This window comes from Trachemys scripta, chromosome 1, assembly GCF_013100865.1.
Source record: "Trachemys scripta elegans isolate TJP31775 chromosome 1, CAS_Tse_1.0, whole genome shotgun sequence".
NCBI classification, from domain to species: domain Eukaryota; kingdom Metazoa; phylum Chordata; order Testudines; family Emydidae; genus Trachemys; species Trachemys scripta.
Genome location: NC_048298.1, coordinates 338,649,372 through 338,667,690, shown reverse-complemented (window position 1 = coordinate 338,667,690; position 18,319 = coordinate 338,649,372).

Genomic DNA, 18,319 nt, shown 5'->3' with positions numbered 1-18,319 from the left:
GGCCGACCGGTCACCTCTCCGTGGGGTTCCGCTGCAGCCTTCACCACGAGACGCTCCACCAGCCGTCCCGTGAGTCGCTCCTGCAGTCCCATGAACTGCTCTGCTCTACCAGTTGCTCCGCTCACCGACCCGTGAGCTGCTCCAGCCGTCCCCACAAACAGCTCCGCTCCGCTTGCCATTCCTTGGGTCGCTCCAACCGTCCCCACAAGGCTCCACTCTGCTAGCTGCTCCTCCAGCAGCCCCTGCAAACTGCTCCGCCAGCCTCTTAGCAATATAGCTTCAGGCTCCCCCACTAGTTAACACAGCACTTAGTGATCTCAGCTCTTAGTAACTTTAGCTCTTTTGTGATTTCAGCTAGTAGTAGGGGAGCCCCAGTACTGGTGCACTATTAGCCCAAAGTGAATTCAGCTCAGCAGCCTGTACCTAGACTCCTAACGGAATCAAAGTTAGCTCTGACATTCAACAGTGGGGAGAGGAGGTGCGAATGGTATTTCAGGCTCACAAAAAGGGGCCCATACCCCCCACATACAAATATCTGCCCCCAACCTCTCTCAATTCACTAGGCTTTGTAACCCATGCCCCTTGTCAAGCGAGTGCTACTTAGTGAATGGTGAGTCCTTCTGTCATACAACAGTTCCACTGGCCTTGATTCACAGAATCAGGGTAACACAACTTTATTCTTCCTGCCCCAAAAACAGAGAAACTGGGGATCCCACACCAGCCAAAGTAACCACTTTGAGTTGCTGTTGTTTCATGCCAGGCGAGTGGGTGTGCCTATGCAAACCAGATCAGCCCCTGGAGTTCTTTTCCACACTTGCCATAATTCACCACCAGATGTCAGGGTAGAGCTCATCCTGACTCTGCTTACACCTGTATTCAGTTTTTAAGACATAGACTTGCATGTTCTATTCTATTTTGCTTGGTAATTCACTTTGTTCTGTCTGTTACTACTTGGAACCACTTAAATCCTACTTTTTGTATTTAATAAAATATTTTAACTTATTAATTAACCCAGAGTATGCATTAATACCTGGAGCGGGGGGACAGCTGTGCATATCTCTCTATCAGTGTTATAGAGGGCGAACAATTCATGAGTTTACCCTGTATACGCTTTATACAGAGTAAAACAGATTTATTTGGGGTTTGAACCCCATTGGGAGTTGGACATCTGAGTGTTAAAGACAGGAACACTTCTGTAAGTTGCTTCAAGTTAAGCCTACAGCTGTTAGGGTTCAGACCTGGGTCTGGGTTTGCAGCAGGCTAGCAGGTCTGGTTCAAACTAGGCAGGGCACTGAAGTCCTAAGCTGCCAGGGCAGGAAAGCAGGAGCAGAGGTAGTCTTGACACATGAGTTGGCAGCCCCAGGGGAGTTTCTGTGATCCAACCCATCACACATACCCTTTTAAACTTAACAGGTACACCACAACTTGAAAAAAACCAAAATACCTGGTTAGGACAGAAATAACAAATGTGATACCTAACCACAAAAGGGCCAAGAATATCAAAGTGATGTATATAATAATAAGTTGAGATCATTGATATACTAACTGTAAGCGGGGTGGTCAAATACAAATAAGGAAAGGGGGGGGAATCCCCTGCTGAATATGTATCAAATATAATGGCATCAGCGTAACAAATTATAAAAGGGTCATCCCAGCCTAGGGGCAGTAGGGAGATGTAGTTCTTGGGAGATGTCAGACTGATGGCCATTGGTGGTGATGGGGAAGGTGATGGTGATGAGGACGATGATGGATAGCACTTCAGGTTGTTCTACAAGGGATGGTGTGAGTATATGGAAGTGTAGATGTACATTCTCTATCTTGTTAAGTTGGAGTGTTTTTGACTGTGCTGAATGTATTGATGGACTATGTTCAATATAGAAGAGTTGCTATGGTGTGAGTGTTGTAGCTGTGCACATCAGGGTTCATGCAAAACACACTGGTTATGATAAAAAAGAAAACAAGTTTATTAACTAAAGAAAGATTTTACGCGAATACAAGCGATAGCAAATACATCAAAGCGATTACCTAGCAAGTAAACTGACCTGCAAACTGAGCCTAACATACAAGAGACGGGATATGAATTAGATGTTTGTCATCCTGAGTGACATACTAGCAATCCACCATGTTTTCATACACAGGCTAGAAATCCTTTTAGCCCGAGACCAGCACTTCCCCCAGTTCAATCTTTGATCCTCAGGTGTTTCCAGGAGTTCTCTGCTGTGGGGACCGAGGCAAAGAGATGATGTTACCCCACACCTTATTTAGTTTTTCCATGTGGCGAGAACCCTTTGTTTCAAGCTAAATTCCCAGCCCAGTTTGTGGAAAAATACAGATACCAAATTGGAGTTCAGTTTCATGAGGTCCGATCCCATGCCCTTGCCTGCACCGTGAATTCATAGCAGCCTGTAATGGGGCAGCTGCCCCACTCCTGAGGAACAGGGGTTAAAAGCAGCCCTGGGGAGGGCTGTGGCTGGGAGAAAGCAGCTACTTGGCTGACTGGGGGAGCAGCTGCAGCTGGGCCCCCCCCAATCAGGCCACAGCTGGCCCTATAAAAGGCCATTGATCCAGGAGCTGGCACAGACTCTCTCTAGCTTTGAGTGGGAAGGACCTGGCTGCAGGGAGCTGAGAGAAGGTACCTGGAGTGAAGCAGGGCTGGGGGAAGGCTGAGGGAGCTAGGAGCTCCTGCCTGGAAGCCCCCCAGGCTGCGGCCTAGTGGAAGGACAATTAAGTACTAGGGTTGCAGGGGGCAGCCCACGGGTAGGCAGAGGCAGCAGGTCCAAACCCTCCCTTGCCGATGATGAGTGCCTTTTACACTGCAGTCTGCTCCAGTAAGCGGGGGCTAGATGGGGACTGGTAGTAGCCCACGACTGAGGCAAAGTGGGGATAAAGGGTTGGGGGTTCCCCTGGGTGGGGAGACCCAGATACTGTGTGGGTACTACCAGGGGGCAGCACCCCAAAGACAAGGGGCACCGGGTCCTGGGAGGGACATGGGGGGCCAGTGGCAGCAGGACACCAGCCCGCAGAGGGCGCTCCAGAGGCTGGAGATGTTAATTCCCTGAGACAACCAGCAGGAGGCGCCGCAGAGGTGAATCCCGCACCGTCACACAGCCATTACTCATAGGGTGGCTGAAATGCTCACAGGAAGTCTAAGCGTTTCTACGGTCCAGTGTCTTGCTTTTTCCTTGTTGTACCTGAGAGGCTAGTTGTTGGTGTTACCCAAAGTAAGCACATTTGAAATACAGATATATAGTCTATATTGATCACTTCAGGTACAAAAATAATACATGCACACAAATAGGATAATAATATTCAGCAAATCCTAACTTTTCCAGTGACACACCACAAGGCATATCTTGTATCAGATACGTCATTATTATGTCATAATCATATCATAATCATACCACTATCATGAATAGGGGTGTAGCATCACAACCTCCTCTACTGACACCTTGATGTGGGACTCAAATTGTCTCCTAAAAAGAGGGACTCATTTGTGGGAATCTCTCTCACATCCTCTGCAGTGAACACCAATTCACAGAATTCATTTACCCTCTACACAACAGCCACATCTTCCTTGAGTGCTCCTTTAGCACTTCAAAAAGAACAGGAGACAAACTAACACGGCTGCTACTCTGAAACCTGTCTTTAGCACTTCAGTCATCCAGAAGCTCCACTCCTTGTTTGGCAGGCTTCCTGCTTCTGAGGTACTTTTAAAAAAATGTTCTTAATTTTTATGACTTTTCCTAGTTGCCCTTCACATCTTTTTAACTACTTGTGCAGTATCGCGGAACCCAATTAAAAACTTGAGTCACACCCCCAGAAAATCATGAGATTGGTTAAACAGAATGAGATTTTAAAATATACTTATGAGAGTTTCTTTTTCATTTGCCTTTTGTTTCTGACCCTTTGGGGTCACCCACTTTAGGTTTTCTAGCTTTTCTGCACTCACTTTGTTGACGTCACTAGGCATCGCTCCCAGGTAACTCGGGGGGTGGGGGTGGAAGGCCATAAGTGCCGATGAAACCCCCCTGCTCTGGGTCTATGTGAGCCACAGTAACTCCATCTTGTGAACTTTAACCAGCGTCCATGCTAGCAGCCTAATGCTGAAGCAGAATATGTAACGGTCAGCTTTTTTAGCAGACAGCTGCAGTTTCGCTCACACTAGCAGAAGCAGTAGTGATCAGGGGGGGGGAAGGGGCCAGGAGAGGCCTATTACGTAGAGCTTGCAAGGCCGAAGATAAGCATGCAGACGGGAACTTTTCTAACATGCCACAATGTATGCCTGCTGTAACTGCTCGGGAAGGGAGGGGTAGGAGGGAGAAACCAGAACAAAGGCTTACTCAAAACAGCTTGGAATATAAAATGGGAAACTTGCTTGTATTTGCTGTGCTTCTGATTTGAGACATGCTGGTCTCCTGAGTGCCTTTTCGAGATCTCGAATAAATTTGGTTTGCTTCTCCACCCTGGTGTGTCTATTGGTGCGGCGCACACCGGGCAACGAACCCTGTTGCCCCCTCGGGGCCGGCAACAACTTTTTAAATACACTTTTTAAAGAAAACTGAAAGCTGAGATTCCCATGCACTGTCTAGACCCCAGAAGTTGGGGCTTTCAGAAAGACAGAAAATAATGCGAGACTCCCAATAAAGTCCCTAGTGGGGTCGCTACTGGCCGTATCTCAAGCAGAGCACTGACAAAAGGCGACACTGAGGGTTGGTTAGTGGATATTTATGGTCACACAGTCCATCAGGGGGCAGAGATGCTGTTTCCCTCTACCCTGGGCTACAGAGCCCCCGGCTGTAAGGAACAGGCTTACGACAGAGACAGCTGGACAAAACAGTGACTGGCTCGCAGAGCCACTTGGTACCTGAGACACAACTCAGTCTCTCCCCTTCTTCAGCCATGAGCCATGTAAACATTGGGTAAGCAAGGCCATGCACATTCTTGATAGAAAGAGGCATGACCCAAACCCAGTTACAAGTGCCTGCTGCTAGCTCTCTATTGGACCCAAACAACCCCCTCTGCCTTATTCAGTTACCCCAAAACTTGGTGATAATGGAAATTTGGATGCAGAGCGTGAGATCTATCACCAGCACTAGAGCGGCTCTCACTGCTCATGGAGCGGGTGGGGGTCAGGAACAAAGCGAGGGGCAGCCCAGCAGGGCTCTGTTTGGCCAGGCAACACTCTCCAGATCCTTCACTCTCTGAAAGCACGTCCTTGATTTCCCCTCTTACTGCCGAGCTGCAGGAGGAGCCCAGAACTCCCTTGTCAAAGGGGGCTGTGCTAATGACAGGCCTCATCACCAAGAGGTTTGGGAAGAGTTCAGGTTCTCCACCCAATACCCCAAATTATCCCTATGTGGAACACAGAGCTGAAATCTCTTTAAAGCTCTTGCCCCAGTTATTGTAGCATCTGAGCGCCCATCAACCTGTGACAAATTTATCATTACAACACCCTGTGTGGTAGGGCAGTGCTATTAACACCACTGGGCAGATCCCAAAGCCAGAAGGCACCATTGCTATCTCGTAGTCTGACCGCCTTTATAGCACAGGGCAGAGACCTGCCCCAAAAGAAGTCCTAATGCAGAGATGTTAGAACAACATACTGATTTGATTTAACAATTGTCAGTGATGGCGAATCTACTACCACCCTTGGTAAATTGTTTCAATGTTTAATTGCCCTCATTGTTAGAAAATATTACACCTTAGTTCTAGTCTGAATGTGTCTAGCTTCAGCTTCCAGCCACTGGATCCTGTTATAACCTTCTCTGGTAGATTAAAGAGCCCACTGTTAAACATTTGCTCCACTTGCATGACCTTACAGACTGATTAAATCACCCCTTAACCTTCTATTCCTTAAGCTAAATAGACTGAAAGAGCTCAATCTATCACCATAAGGTAGGTTTTCTAATCCTTTGATCATTCTCGTGACTTTTCTCCGAACCGTCTTCAATTTATCAATGTCTTTCTTGAACTGTAGACACATGAACTGGACACAATATTCCAGCAGTGGTTGCACCAGTGCCAAATATAGAGGAAAATAACCTCTTCTTGTACTCGAGATTCCCTTGGTTGTTCATCCTGGACTGCACTAGCTTTTTCATTCTTAGTGTCTCACTAGTGTCATGTTCAGTTGATTAACCACTCTGATCCTCCAAGTCTTTTTCAGTATCACTGCTTCCCAGGTATGCATCCCCCATCTAATAGGGATGGCCAGCATCCCTAGTTCCTAGATGTACACCTTCACATTGAGCCGTATTAAAACACATATTGCTGTCGGACCGATGGATTAAGCTTGCTCTTGGCCTGTTTCTCCCCATTTGTTCTTGTGCCAATGCTGTCCTTTAGCTTCAGGAGCTCATCTCCCTCCCTGCTGTTTCCTCCTCCCAAAGTATTTATAGAGCAATCTGATCCCCATGAAGCCTGTATTGTCTTTTGCTGAACAGCCAAGTTCTTCCAGTCTCCTCCAAAAGCCAGACCCTCCCTTGCCCTGACCATCCTAGAAGCCCTTCTTTGCTTCTGTTCCAGTCTGAATTCTTCTTTATGGAATATGCGTGACCAGAATTTTACATAGTTTGCCAGAGAAGGTCTCACCGGTGTCTGTTATAAGGATATTAATACTTCCCTATCTCGCCTGACACATTCTAGGATCTCATTTGCTTTGTTCACTCCTGCATCACACTGGTGGCTCACAGTCAGCCTGGGACTGACTAAAACATTTCCCCTCCTCGGTCGGTTCCAACTTACCTTTGGATGTATAAACCGGCATGTAGTGAGTCGAACTAGTGAAGATTGAGAACTGACTTTATAACAGTGTACAAGCACTTTGACAGGAATGAAATACCAAGTACTAACAGGTCCTTTAACTTAGCCAGGAAAGGTATAACAAGGACCAATGGCTGGAAACTGAAGCCTGAGAAATTAAATTTGGAAATGAGACACATATTTTAAATTGTTTCAGAGTAGCAGACGTGTTAGTCTGTATCCGCAAAAAGAACAGGAGTCTCTAAGGTGCCACAAGTACTCCTATTCCATTTTTAATTGTGTTGGTGATTAACCAGGGCAACAAACTCTCAAAGGACGTTGTGGATTCTCCTGATATCTCCAAACCCATATTAGATGCTTTCCTAAATGATACGCTTTAGAGGAACAGAAGAGATGCTTTAGTCAAATACAAGTCATTGGGCTCAATATGGGGGTAAACTGGGAGAAATTCTCCAAGCGGTCAGATTTGATAATCTTCTGGTCCCTTCTTTCCCTAAATTCTATGAATCTATAGTTTATTGTCTTGAGGGAATTTCTATTTTGGATGCAACTGGAAAAAGTTGCTACTCTGAATACTTATAATCACTCAACAAGAATATACGCTGGCCTAGGAGACTCAAGATTGTCACAGTGAGACTGGGATATATGGACTCTTTCCCCTGTAAACCAGATCCTTTCCCATCATGAGAGGAATCTCACAATTTAATCGTGACTGGTGTGGAGAAAGTACATAGGGAAGTGATATTTACTCCTTCTCATAACACAAGAACTAGGGGTCACCAAATGAAACTAATAGGCAGCAGGTTTAAAACAACAAAAGGAAGTATCTCTTCACACAACGCACAGCCACCCTGTGAAACTCTTTGACAGAGGATTTAGTGAAGGCCAAGATTATAACAGGGATCAAAAAAGAACTAGATAAATTAGTGCAGGAGAAGTCCTTCAATGCCTGTTAGCCAGGATGGGCAGGGATTGTATATCTGGCTTACGTTTCCCAGTAGTTCAGAATGGGCGACAAGGGATGGATCACTTGATGATAGCTTGTTCTGTTCATTCCCACTGGGGCACATGGCATTAGCCACTATTGGAAGACAGGATACTGGGATAGATGGAACATTTATCTGACCCAGTACGGCTGTTCTTATATTCTGATGTTTTATATTATCCCACTCTTCGAGCTGGGAACGACATCCCGTCTATGATAAAAGCTTATCACCAAGCAGCACTGATTGGACACTTGAGACTCTTACTTGTGACCAGAGCTATACAGTCACCCCCGGCCTCCTTAAAATGAGTGGGTTTATTAGGAAACAGACCTGGCCCAACTTACATTCTTTTGGGAAGACAAGGAGCTCTCGGGACCCAGCCTAGTTTCCCTGTGTCTCTGAGAGCATCTTCCCATCTGTTTGCCCCTTTCTTGTGGAAGAAGCCTTTGCTGAAACCTGTGTGAGCCTGGGCCCAGTCACCATAGTGCTCAGCCGTGTCTGTGTTACAGGGCCTAGGTGTGATGCTGACCTTTGCCCTCAGACAGCTTTCTCCCAGCCAGACCGTCAAAGATGAGGCCCCCATGGCCATTGATCCATAGTCTGGCAGTTAGACCCATTTAGCCTCATTGACTTACAATCACTGATTCTGTGACTGTGCTAAAACTCCTGGCATCTCTGTGACACTCCAACATTACACTCAGAAGTCCTCGCTGTCACCCCCACATCTGCCACAAATACCAAAGGACTGGAGTCTCAGGGCTTCCCAGAAGCCAGCTGTCACAGGAGCCTGTGGTAAAAGGCTTTTTATTGACAAATGTCAGAGGTGTTGCTCTGTGGAACCCTGACACCACAATGATCTTTGGGTCTCGGAGTCTCTAATTGCATTGAATGTATTTATCTTCTCGCCACTGCTGTGGGGAAGAGCACGGCTATTATCCACCTGTGCAGAGACATCCAATGGTTTGTACACAGTCACACGCAGTCTGTGAATCCAACCCAGCTGTCTGGAGTTACAGAGCAGTGCCCAGACCATACGACCAGCTTTCCAGACACCTGAGCAGAGACAGGCCAGTTGCATTCTCTGCTGGGCCAGCAGAGCTCCCCCATGTGCTGCAGAGAGCAGGGATGGCAAGGACCGAGTTACAGGGGTTTGATTCGCTGGCCTGTTCTCCCCCTGTCTCAGCTGAGTTTAGAGCAGCCTGGGGGCTGGGCTGACATCCACCCATTGGTAACGGCTTCCAAGAGCACAGCCCACTCTGGCCAAATCCCTGCGGATGGGGGATACCCCAGAGTAACCCCTTGTGGTCTGAGGTGGCCCTGCAGGAAGCCTGCCCTTCCCTCTAAGGTTCTTGCAATGACTTACACTCAGCCTCGGATACTTGAAACAAGAAACCACTTTGTAAGGTCACATTTATGCAGTCTTCTCCAAAACACAAGGTCTCCTACCCTCCAGCCCCAGCCTCCTCCTTTACTCAGGATCAGACCCACTGTCCTGATTGCTGCGGTCAGCATTGGTTCAGACCCTACTCCCCTTTATCCCCTGAAGCCCTGTACCCTGCCCCATATCTTCTCACTAAGCCCAGTCTCTCGCTCTTCCACTTTTCCTGAGGCTCCTCCTCCCAGCCCCAGACTCTCCACATTCCCTGACTTGTACATCCAGGGGGATAAAATGAGGAGGGTGCGGGACACCTCACTGTGGCTCTGGTTCTTGGGCAGCTCTTACCAAGTCCTGGCTCCAGCTTTCAGCCTGGAAAGGGGGCAGAGTCTCAGGTAAAGGGGAATAGTAGAGGTGTCATTTTCAGGGAAGAGATGGGGCAGAGGAAAGGGCCTCAGGGGAAGAGGTTCCAGGATGGAATATGTGGCCATGGCCATCGCTCGTGTTTTTCCTCTCCCATGTCACCAGTGCTAGAGCCAGGTGATGAACTGACCCTTCACTTGACAAATGCCCTGATTATNTTTGTCAAGTGAAGGGTCAGTTCATCACCTGGCTCTAGCACTGGTGATATGGGAGAGGAAAAACACGAGCAATGGCCATGACCATGTATTTCATCCTGGAACCTCTTCCCTGGAGGCCCTTTCCTCTGCCCCATTTCTTCCCTGAAGATGACACCTCCACTATTCCCCTTTACCCAAGACTCTGCCCCCTTTCCAGGCTGGAAGCCAGAGCCAGGCCTTGGTAAGAGCTGCCCAGGGAATCAGAGCCACAGTTAGGCGCCCCACACCCTCCACATTTTATCCCCCTGGATTTACAAGTCAGGGAATGTGGAGATTCTGGGGCTCACCACAGCAACCTGTACTTCCAGGGCAGCTCTTACCATGGCCTGACTCTGGCCTGGCTGGGAGGAGGAGCCTAGGTGATCGTGGAGGAGCAAGAGGTTGGGCTTAGTGAGAAGATATGGGGCAGGGGACAGGGCTTCAGGGGAAAAAGGGGAGTAGGATCTGAACCAACGTGGACCACAGCAATCAGGACAGTGTGGGTGATACTGAGTAAAGGAGGAGGCTGGGGCTGGAGGGTAGGAGACCTTGTGTTTTGGAGAAGACTGAAAAAATATGACACCAAAAAGGGATTTCTTGTATTAATTATCGGAGGCTGAGAGTAATTAATTGCAAGAACCTTAGAGGGAAGGACAGGGCCTCTGCAAGGCCACCTCAGACCCCAAGGGGGCACTCTGGCGTGGCCCCCATCCACAGGGATTTGGCCAGAGTGGGCTGTGCTCTTGGAACCCATTATCAATGGGTGGATGTCAGCCCAGCCCCCAGGCTGCTCTAAACTCCGCTGAGGCATGGGGAAAACAGGCCAGCGAATCAAACCCCTGTAACTGGCTCTTTGCCATCCCTGCTCTCTGCAGCACATGGGGGAGCTCTGCTGGCACAGCAGAGAATGCAACTGGGCCTGTCTCTGCTCAGATGTCTGGAAAGCTGGTCCTCTGGTCTGGGCACTGCTCGATAACTCCAGACAGCTTGGTTGGATTCCCAAACTGTGTGTGACTGTGTACAAGCCATTGGATGTCTCTGCACAGGTGGATAATAGCCTTGCCCTGCCTCACAGCGGTGGCGAGAAGATAAATACATTCAGTGCGGTGAGAGACTCTGAGACCCAAAAATCATTGTGGTGTCAGGGTTCCACAGAGCAACACCTCTGACATTTGTCTATAAAAGGCCTCTTACCACAGGCTCCTGTGACAGCTGGCTTCTGGGAAGTCCTGAGACTCCAGCATCTTGGTGTCTGGGGCATATGTGCAGGTGACAGTGAAGGTTAAGTAGTGGATTTCTTTGGGTAATCTTGGAGTGTCACACTGACGCCTGGAGTTTCAGCACAGTCACAGAACCAGTGATTGTAAGTCAATGAGGCTAAATGGGTCTAACTGCCAAACTATGGATCAATGGCCATGGGGCCCTCATCTTTGATGGTCTGGCTGGAAGAAAGCTGTCTGAGGGCAAAGGTCAGCTTCACATCTAGGCCCTGTAACACATACATGGCTGAGCACTATGGTGTCTGCGCCAATGCTCACACAAGTTTCAGCAAAGGCTGCTTCAACAAGAAAGGGGCAAACAGAAGGGAAGATGCTCTCAGAGACACAAGGAAACTAGGCTGGGTCCTGAGAGCTCCTTGTCTTCCCAAAAGAATTTAAGTTGGGCCAGTTCTGTTTGCTAATAAACCCACTCATTTTAAGGAGGCTGGGAGTGACTGTATAGCTCTGATCACAAGTAAGAGTCTCAAGTGTCCAATCAGTGCTGCTTGGTGATAAGCTTTTATCATAGACGGGATGTCGTTCCCAGCTCAAAGAGTGGGATAATATAAAACATCAGAATATAAGAACAGCCGTATGGGGTCAGACAAATGTTCCATCTAGTGCAGTATCCTGTCTTCCAATAGTGGCTAATGCCATGTGCCCCAGAGGGAATGAACAGAACAAGCAATCATCAAGTGATCCATCCCTTGTCGCCCATTCCCAACTACTGGGAAATGAAAGCCAGAGATCCCATTCCTGCCCATCCTGGCTAATAGGCATTGAAGGACCTCTCCTGCACTAATTTATCTAGTTCTTTTTTTATCCCTGTTATAATCTTTACCTTCATTAAATCCTCTGGCGAGGAGTTCCATAGCGTGGCTGTGCATTATGTGAAGAGATACTTCCTTTTGTTGTTTTAAACTTGCTGCCTATTAGTTTCATTTGGTGACCCCTAGTTCTTGTGTTATGAGAAGGAGTAAATATCATTTCCCTATGTACTTTCTCCACACCTGTCATGATTAAATTGTGAGATTCCTCTCATGATGGGAAAGGATCTGGTTTACAGGGGAAAGAGACCATATATCCCGGTCTCACTGTGACAATCTTGAGTCTTCTAGGTCAGCGTATATTCTTGTTGAGTAATTATAACCTTTCAGAGTAGCAACTTTTTCCAGTTGCATCCAAAATAGAAATTCCCTCAAGACAATAAATCGTAGATTCATAGAATTTAGGGAAAGAAGGGACCATTAGATTATCAAGTCTGACCGCCTGGAGAATTTCTCCCAGTTTACCCCCAGTAACTTGTATTTCACTGAAGCATCACTTCTGTTCCTCTGAAGCATATCTTCTAGGAAGGCATCTAATATTGGTTTGGAGATATCAGGACAATCCACAATGTCCTTTGAGAGTTTGTTCCCCTGGTTAATTACCAACACAGTTAAAAATATGTGCCTCATTTCCACATTTAATTTCTCTTGCTTCAGTTTCCAGCCATTAGTTCTTGTTATACCTTTTCCTGCTAGGTTAAAGAGACCATTAGTACCTGGTATTTAATTCCTGTAAAAGTGCTTGTACACTGTTATCAAGTCAGTTCTCAATCTTTCCTAGTTTGACTCACTACATGCCGACCAGGGGTATTTTGTCGGCTACCCAAGATCCATAAACCTGGAATCCCTGGACGCCCCATTATCTCAGGCATTGGTACTCTTACAGCAGGATTACCTGGCTATTTGGACTCTCTCCTCAGACCCTACACTACCAGCACTCCCAGCTATCTTCGAGACACCACCGACTTCCTGAGGAAACTACAATGCATTGGTGATCTTCCTGAAAACACCATCCTGGCCACTATGATTGTAGAAACTCTTTACACCTATATTCCACGCTTGGATGGACAACAAGCTGTCAGGAACAGTATCCCTGATGAGGCCACAGCACATCTGGTGGCTGAGCTTTGTGACTTTGTCTTCATCCACAAGCATTTCAGATTTGGGGACAACTTATACTTTCAAGTCAGCGGCACTGCTATGGGTACCCTCCTGGCCACACAATATGCCAACATTTTTATGGCTGACTTAGAACAACGCTTCCTCAGCTCTCATCCCCTAGTGCCCCTCCTCTACTTGCACTACATTGATGATATCATCAAATGGACCCACGGGAAGGAGGCCCTTGAATAATTCTACCTGGATTTCAGCAATTTCCACCCTAACATCAACCTCAGTCCACACAAGAGATCCACTTCCTGGACACTACAGTGCAAATAAGCGATGGTCACATAAACACCACCCTATACTGGAAATCTACTGACCGCTGTACTTACCTACATGCCTCCAGCTTTCATCCTGACCACATCACATGATCCGTTGTTTGTAGCCAAGCCCTAAGATACAACCGCATTTGCTCCGATCCCTCAGACAGAGACAGACACCTACAAGATCTTTATCAAGCATTTTTAAAACTACAATACCCATCTGGGAAGTGATGAAACAGATTGACAGAGGGAGACGGGTACCCAGAATTCACCTACTACAGGACAGGGCCTACAAGGAAAATAGCAGAACACTACTGGCTATCATATACAGCCCCCATCTAAAACCTCTCCAGCACATCACCAGCCATCTACAACCTATCCTGGAAAACGATCCCTCACTCTCACAGACCTTGGGAGACAGGCCAGTCCTCACTTACAGACAGCCCCCAGACCTGAAGCAAATACTCACCAGCAACTACACACCACACCACAGAAACACTAACCCAGGAACGAATCCCTGTTACAAATCCCGTTGCCTACTCTGTCCCCATATCAACTCTAGCAACACCATCAGAAGACTCAATCACATCAGCCACACCATCAGGGACTGATTCACCTGCACATCTACTAATGTGATATACACCATCATGTGCCAGCAATGCCCCTCTGCCATGTACATTGGCCAAACCGGACACGCTCTATGTAAAAGAATAAATGGACACAAATCAGACATCAGGAATGGTAACATACAAAAGCCGGTAGGAGAACACTTCAATCTCCCTGAACATTCTGTAACAGATTTAAAAGTAACCATACTTCAACAAAAAAACTTCAAAAATGGACTTCAAAGAGAAACTGCAGAACTACAATTCATTTGCAAATTTAACAACATTCAATTGGGCTTGAATGGGGACTGGGAGTGGCTGGCTCACTACAAAAGCAACTTTCCCTCTATTGGTATTGACACCTCCTCATCAATTACTGGGAGTGGACTACATGGAACCTGATTGAATTGGCCCCGTGAACACTGGTTCTCCACTTGTAAGGTAACTCCCTTCTCTTCATGTACAATATTGCCTGCATCTGTAATTTTCATTCCATGCATCTTAATAACTTGTTTTTTTACCCAACAAAGCTTATGCCCAAATAAATTTGGTAGTCTTTAAGGTGCCACTGGACTTCTCCTTGTTTTTATACGTATAAGAGACACTGGTCAGACTTCCTCTGGCAAACTATGTAAAATTCTGGTCACACGTATTCCAGAAAGAAGTGTCTTTTGCCTCTAGGTTAGTATATCAATGATCTCAACTTATTATTATATACGTCAATTTGTTATCCCCGGCCCTTCTGTGCTTAGGTATCACATTTGTTATTTCTGTCCTAACTAGTTATTTCGGGTTTTTCCAAGTTGTGGTGTACCTGTTAAGTTTAAAAGGGTATGAGCTTAGGAAACCTGCTTTAACACATCATATGTGGACCTTTTGCTTTAGCTCATCACCATCTATCTAGGTGAAAGGTCCCGAACATATGTGAGCCAACTTTGCTATCAGGGTGGAAGGTCCCAGACATTTGCCTTAGCTCAACATACAGGACGTGGCCTGTAAGTCCCTTGTGTTACAGCCAAACTACTTTAATATAAACTTATTATAATAAAATAAATAACCAAACCATAAGGCAATAAAAAATCCACAAGAAAAGATGTATAGGCAAGCAAGCAGGTTAGCCCTATAGGCCACACTTGTGAAGGCCAAAAGAGAAACTGGTCCAAAAGAGAATCAGATACGTTCACGGAGAATAGCTCCATCAATAGCTATTAGCCAAGATGGTGAGTGACGCAGCCCCATGCTCTGGGTCTCTAAACCTCGGACTGCCATAAGCTAGGAGCAGACACAGGGGATGGATCACTCGATAATTCCACTCTTCTGTTTGTTCCCTCTGAAGTATCTTCACAGGCCACTCTCAGAAGAAAGGCCACTGGGTTAGATGGACCATTGGTCTGAGATCATAAGGCCGTTCTTATGTTCTTAACTTCTTCCACTGATCAATGTGCTGCTGCATCACAGAGCTGGCGTAGCTGCCCTAGCAGACGTCCAGGGGATGCTCAGTGTGGGAAGCTGATGCAGGGCGAGTGCTTCCACTTAGGGGTGCGGGCCTCTAGCACGAGGGAGAGGGGCTCATGGTTTCCGCTAGAGCTGGGCAGGAAAACAAAAGTTTTTTTCCCCCTTGAAAAATTTTGACCCAGCCCCAAATGTTTCCTTTTTATCCATTTTTTGGGTGGGTTTTCATAGAAAATGGATCATTTTTCCCTAAAGCTCAGCTGCCATGATGCTGCCCAGCTGCAGCTGCCTGGATCCCCAAGAGAATTTGGAGGCTTTTCATCTGCCTCTTCCTCGTCACATAAATGAAGGTTCAAGTGACCGAGTCTGTGGCTGCGCTCTAGGTGTGGAAAGGTCGAAACCTCCTGACCAGTCTATGGCTGGGGTATTGTGCCCATCAGCTACTCTAACCAGCTTTCCCATCTCTGTGCAGCCCCCTCCACCCAGTACAATGCCCCTTCAGCAGATCCTGCGGGCAGTGGCTACTGTGACAGGCCCTGGTAGCACATTTCTGATGAACCTGTGCTAGCAGGGAGCAGGGTACGGTCCTAGAGCAGTTGTGGAGGCCCAGAGATTGTGGGTGGGTGGGTGGGCCTAGCTACCAATGGATCACTGAGATCTGTGCATAACTTGGAGGATCCCTGGATCCTAGGTTCCATTTTCATTTCTCATGGAGAAGAGAAGGGACCCCCTCCCCCGTAACGATCCCAGGAAATTGTTTGGAATCCCCCTTCCCTGATCAGCACCCTGGGTTTGTAATGCAGGAAAGGGGGCTGCTGGGGAGAAATCTGCTCCTACATTATATTTTTATTATTCTATTTTATTTTATTTCATCAAGATCCCAGCTGTGACGGCATCACCATTACCTCTCAGCTGCCCTTGAGGTAGCCATGTGACTAATCAGAACCATATGGACTATGATGACAAGCCCAGATTCCAAGAATAGAACCTGCAGCAGTCCATCGCGCATCTCCTGTGATTTGGCCTCCTGCAATTTGCCATTGGCCGTGACAGGGTTAAAGATGGTGCACGCGAAACCAAGCAGCTGAGGTTCCCTGATGGCCAAGTGGCCCCCAAGGGAATGTGCAGACATGCTTCATAAAGGCAGTTGCCTCCCTATCTGAACAGATACTGCCTGCTGCCTCTGCTACCCCTCCGATGACTCCATGCCCTTCTGACTGAAGACCTCTGCTTTTAGCAGGTTCCCGTCTAGCAGGAATTGGGTACGTTGGCAGGTTTCACTATCTTTAAAATGGAAGAGAAGGGGAAAGGCTGCGAGCTGTTTCCATTTGCAGATGTTCTGTGCAGCGGCAGAGGCCTCAGCTGGGCTGTCGGGGTGACTCAGTGACAGGGCTGGAGGGCAGGCAGCGCTAGGTAGCTTGAGAACCCCTCCCCTGCATCTTCCCATGCTGCTCCGTGAGTTATTCAAGTTGCACAAAAATCTGATATTCAAAGCGAGCTCAGAATATTAAAATGCCCCAAGTCAGGATTTCTGAAGGGCTGGGACACTGAGATCTTTTCAGGTTCTGAAGAAATCCAGATGACAGACGCTACATTTTAAGGCCCACTCTAACCTGAGAAATCATCTCTGAAAGAAGAGGAGAGGGGAAGAATGGGTTGACATGTGTGTGCTAAACTACGGACATGTAAATGTTATGCCAAAACGTTTCATTTTAATAAAATATTGCAAACCAAACTTTCATGAGGAGCAGTGAAAACTTTACTGCTTAATGGCTTTTACTTTAGAAAGTATTTCAGAAGTTCTCCACATACTTTTTGCAATGGTTTGTGCTAATAACTCTTTGTGCAGCGAACAGCTGTATGATAGTATCCCCTGGTAACTGACCAGAAGCTGTTTCTAACACTTACATTCAGGGTCATGCACACAATTCCTCACAAATACCGCTGCCAGTCTTTCCAAAAAGTTATGAGAGAAGAGAACCGCTGGTCTTTGTTTTAGTATTGTTACAGAGCTGAGATGTAGGAATGGGGAGTGTTATATTAGTTGTAAGTAATTTACGCCCATCACCTCTTACATGAGCATGGCTGAAGTAATTTGCGCACACAAGGGGATATTAGTGTAAACGAAGTGTTTGCATATTCACCCATTTGTGACACCAATCCCTCCCCCACTCAGCTGAAGTAACTGTCTGTGTTAGCTTGGAACTTGCCAAGTATCTATAGACCCTTGCATGGGGAGAGGAGACAGGGCCTGTGACGTAGATCGAATGCTCAGGATTCAGTTAACATTGGCCAGGCAAAGCACTTCAGCTTCCATTGGAGGGATTCTTGGTGGTCAGAGTGTATCACTGGGAGCATATGGTAAGGGAAAGTTATTAGAGCCTGGTTCTGACTAAATTTACACATGTAAATCTCGAGCAACCCAACTGAAGTCACTGTTATTTAATTAAGAACCTGGCACTAAGAATTTTTCCCACGTGCTGGAAAGAGACAGTGGAATAATTTGAAGTCTCAGGAGTGGAGAAAATAAAAAGTATATATATGAGGCAAAGAAACATGTTTATACATAACTTCAGTGAAATGCAGATAAATACATGACCGTCTTCACCATGCACTTGCCATGTGTTTATTGACATCATGATACAATGGGCAACGGGGCCAAGAGCTTCTCAGGATTCAAAGAGGGATGGAATGTTTAAATGGGTAATCAGGAAATCCAATTACAGTACTGACAATTTTTTTAAAAAAGTCTTGTAAGGGCTCTAAATATTCCCGATTTACACGACAAAATATGTCTAATTAGTGGGTGTCAAGAGGAAACTTTCCCTGGGATCAGGGTATCTCTTAGTTCCCTATTTAAGGGCTTCCTCCACCTTCCTTTGCAGCATCTCGAACTGGCCACTGGATACTGGGCTAGACAGAATGTAGGTCTGATCCAGTCTGGCAATGCCTATCTTCCTATTTGTGGTATAAATCCAAGACAATGTTTTTGCTGATTTTCCTTGAGGTCCTGGGAATCTCTAGATT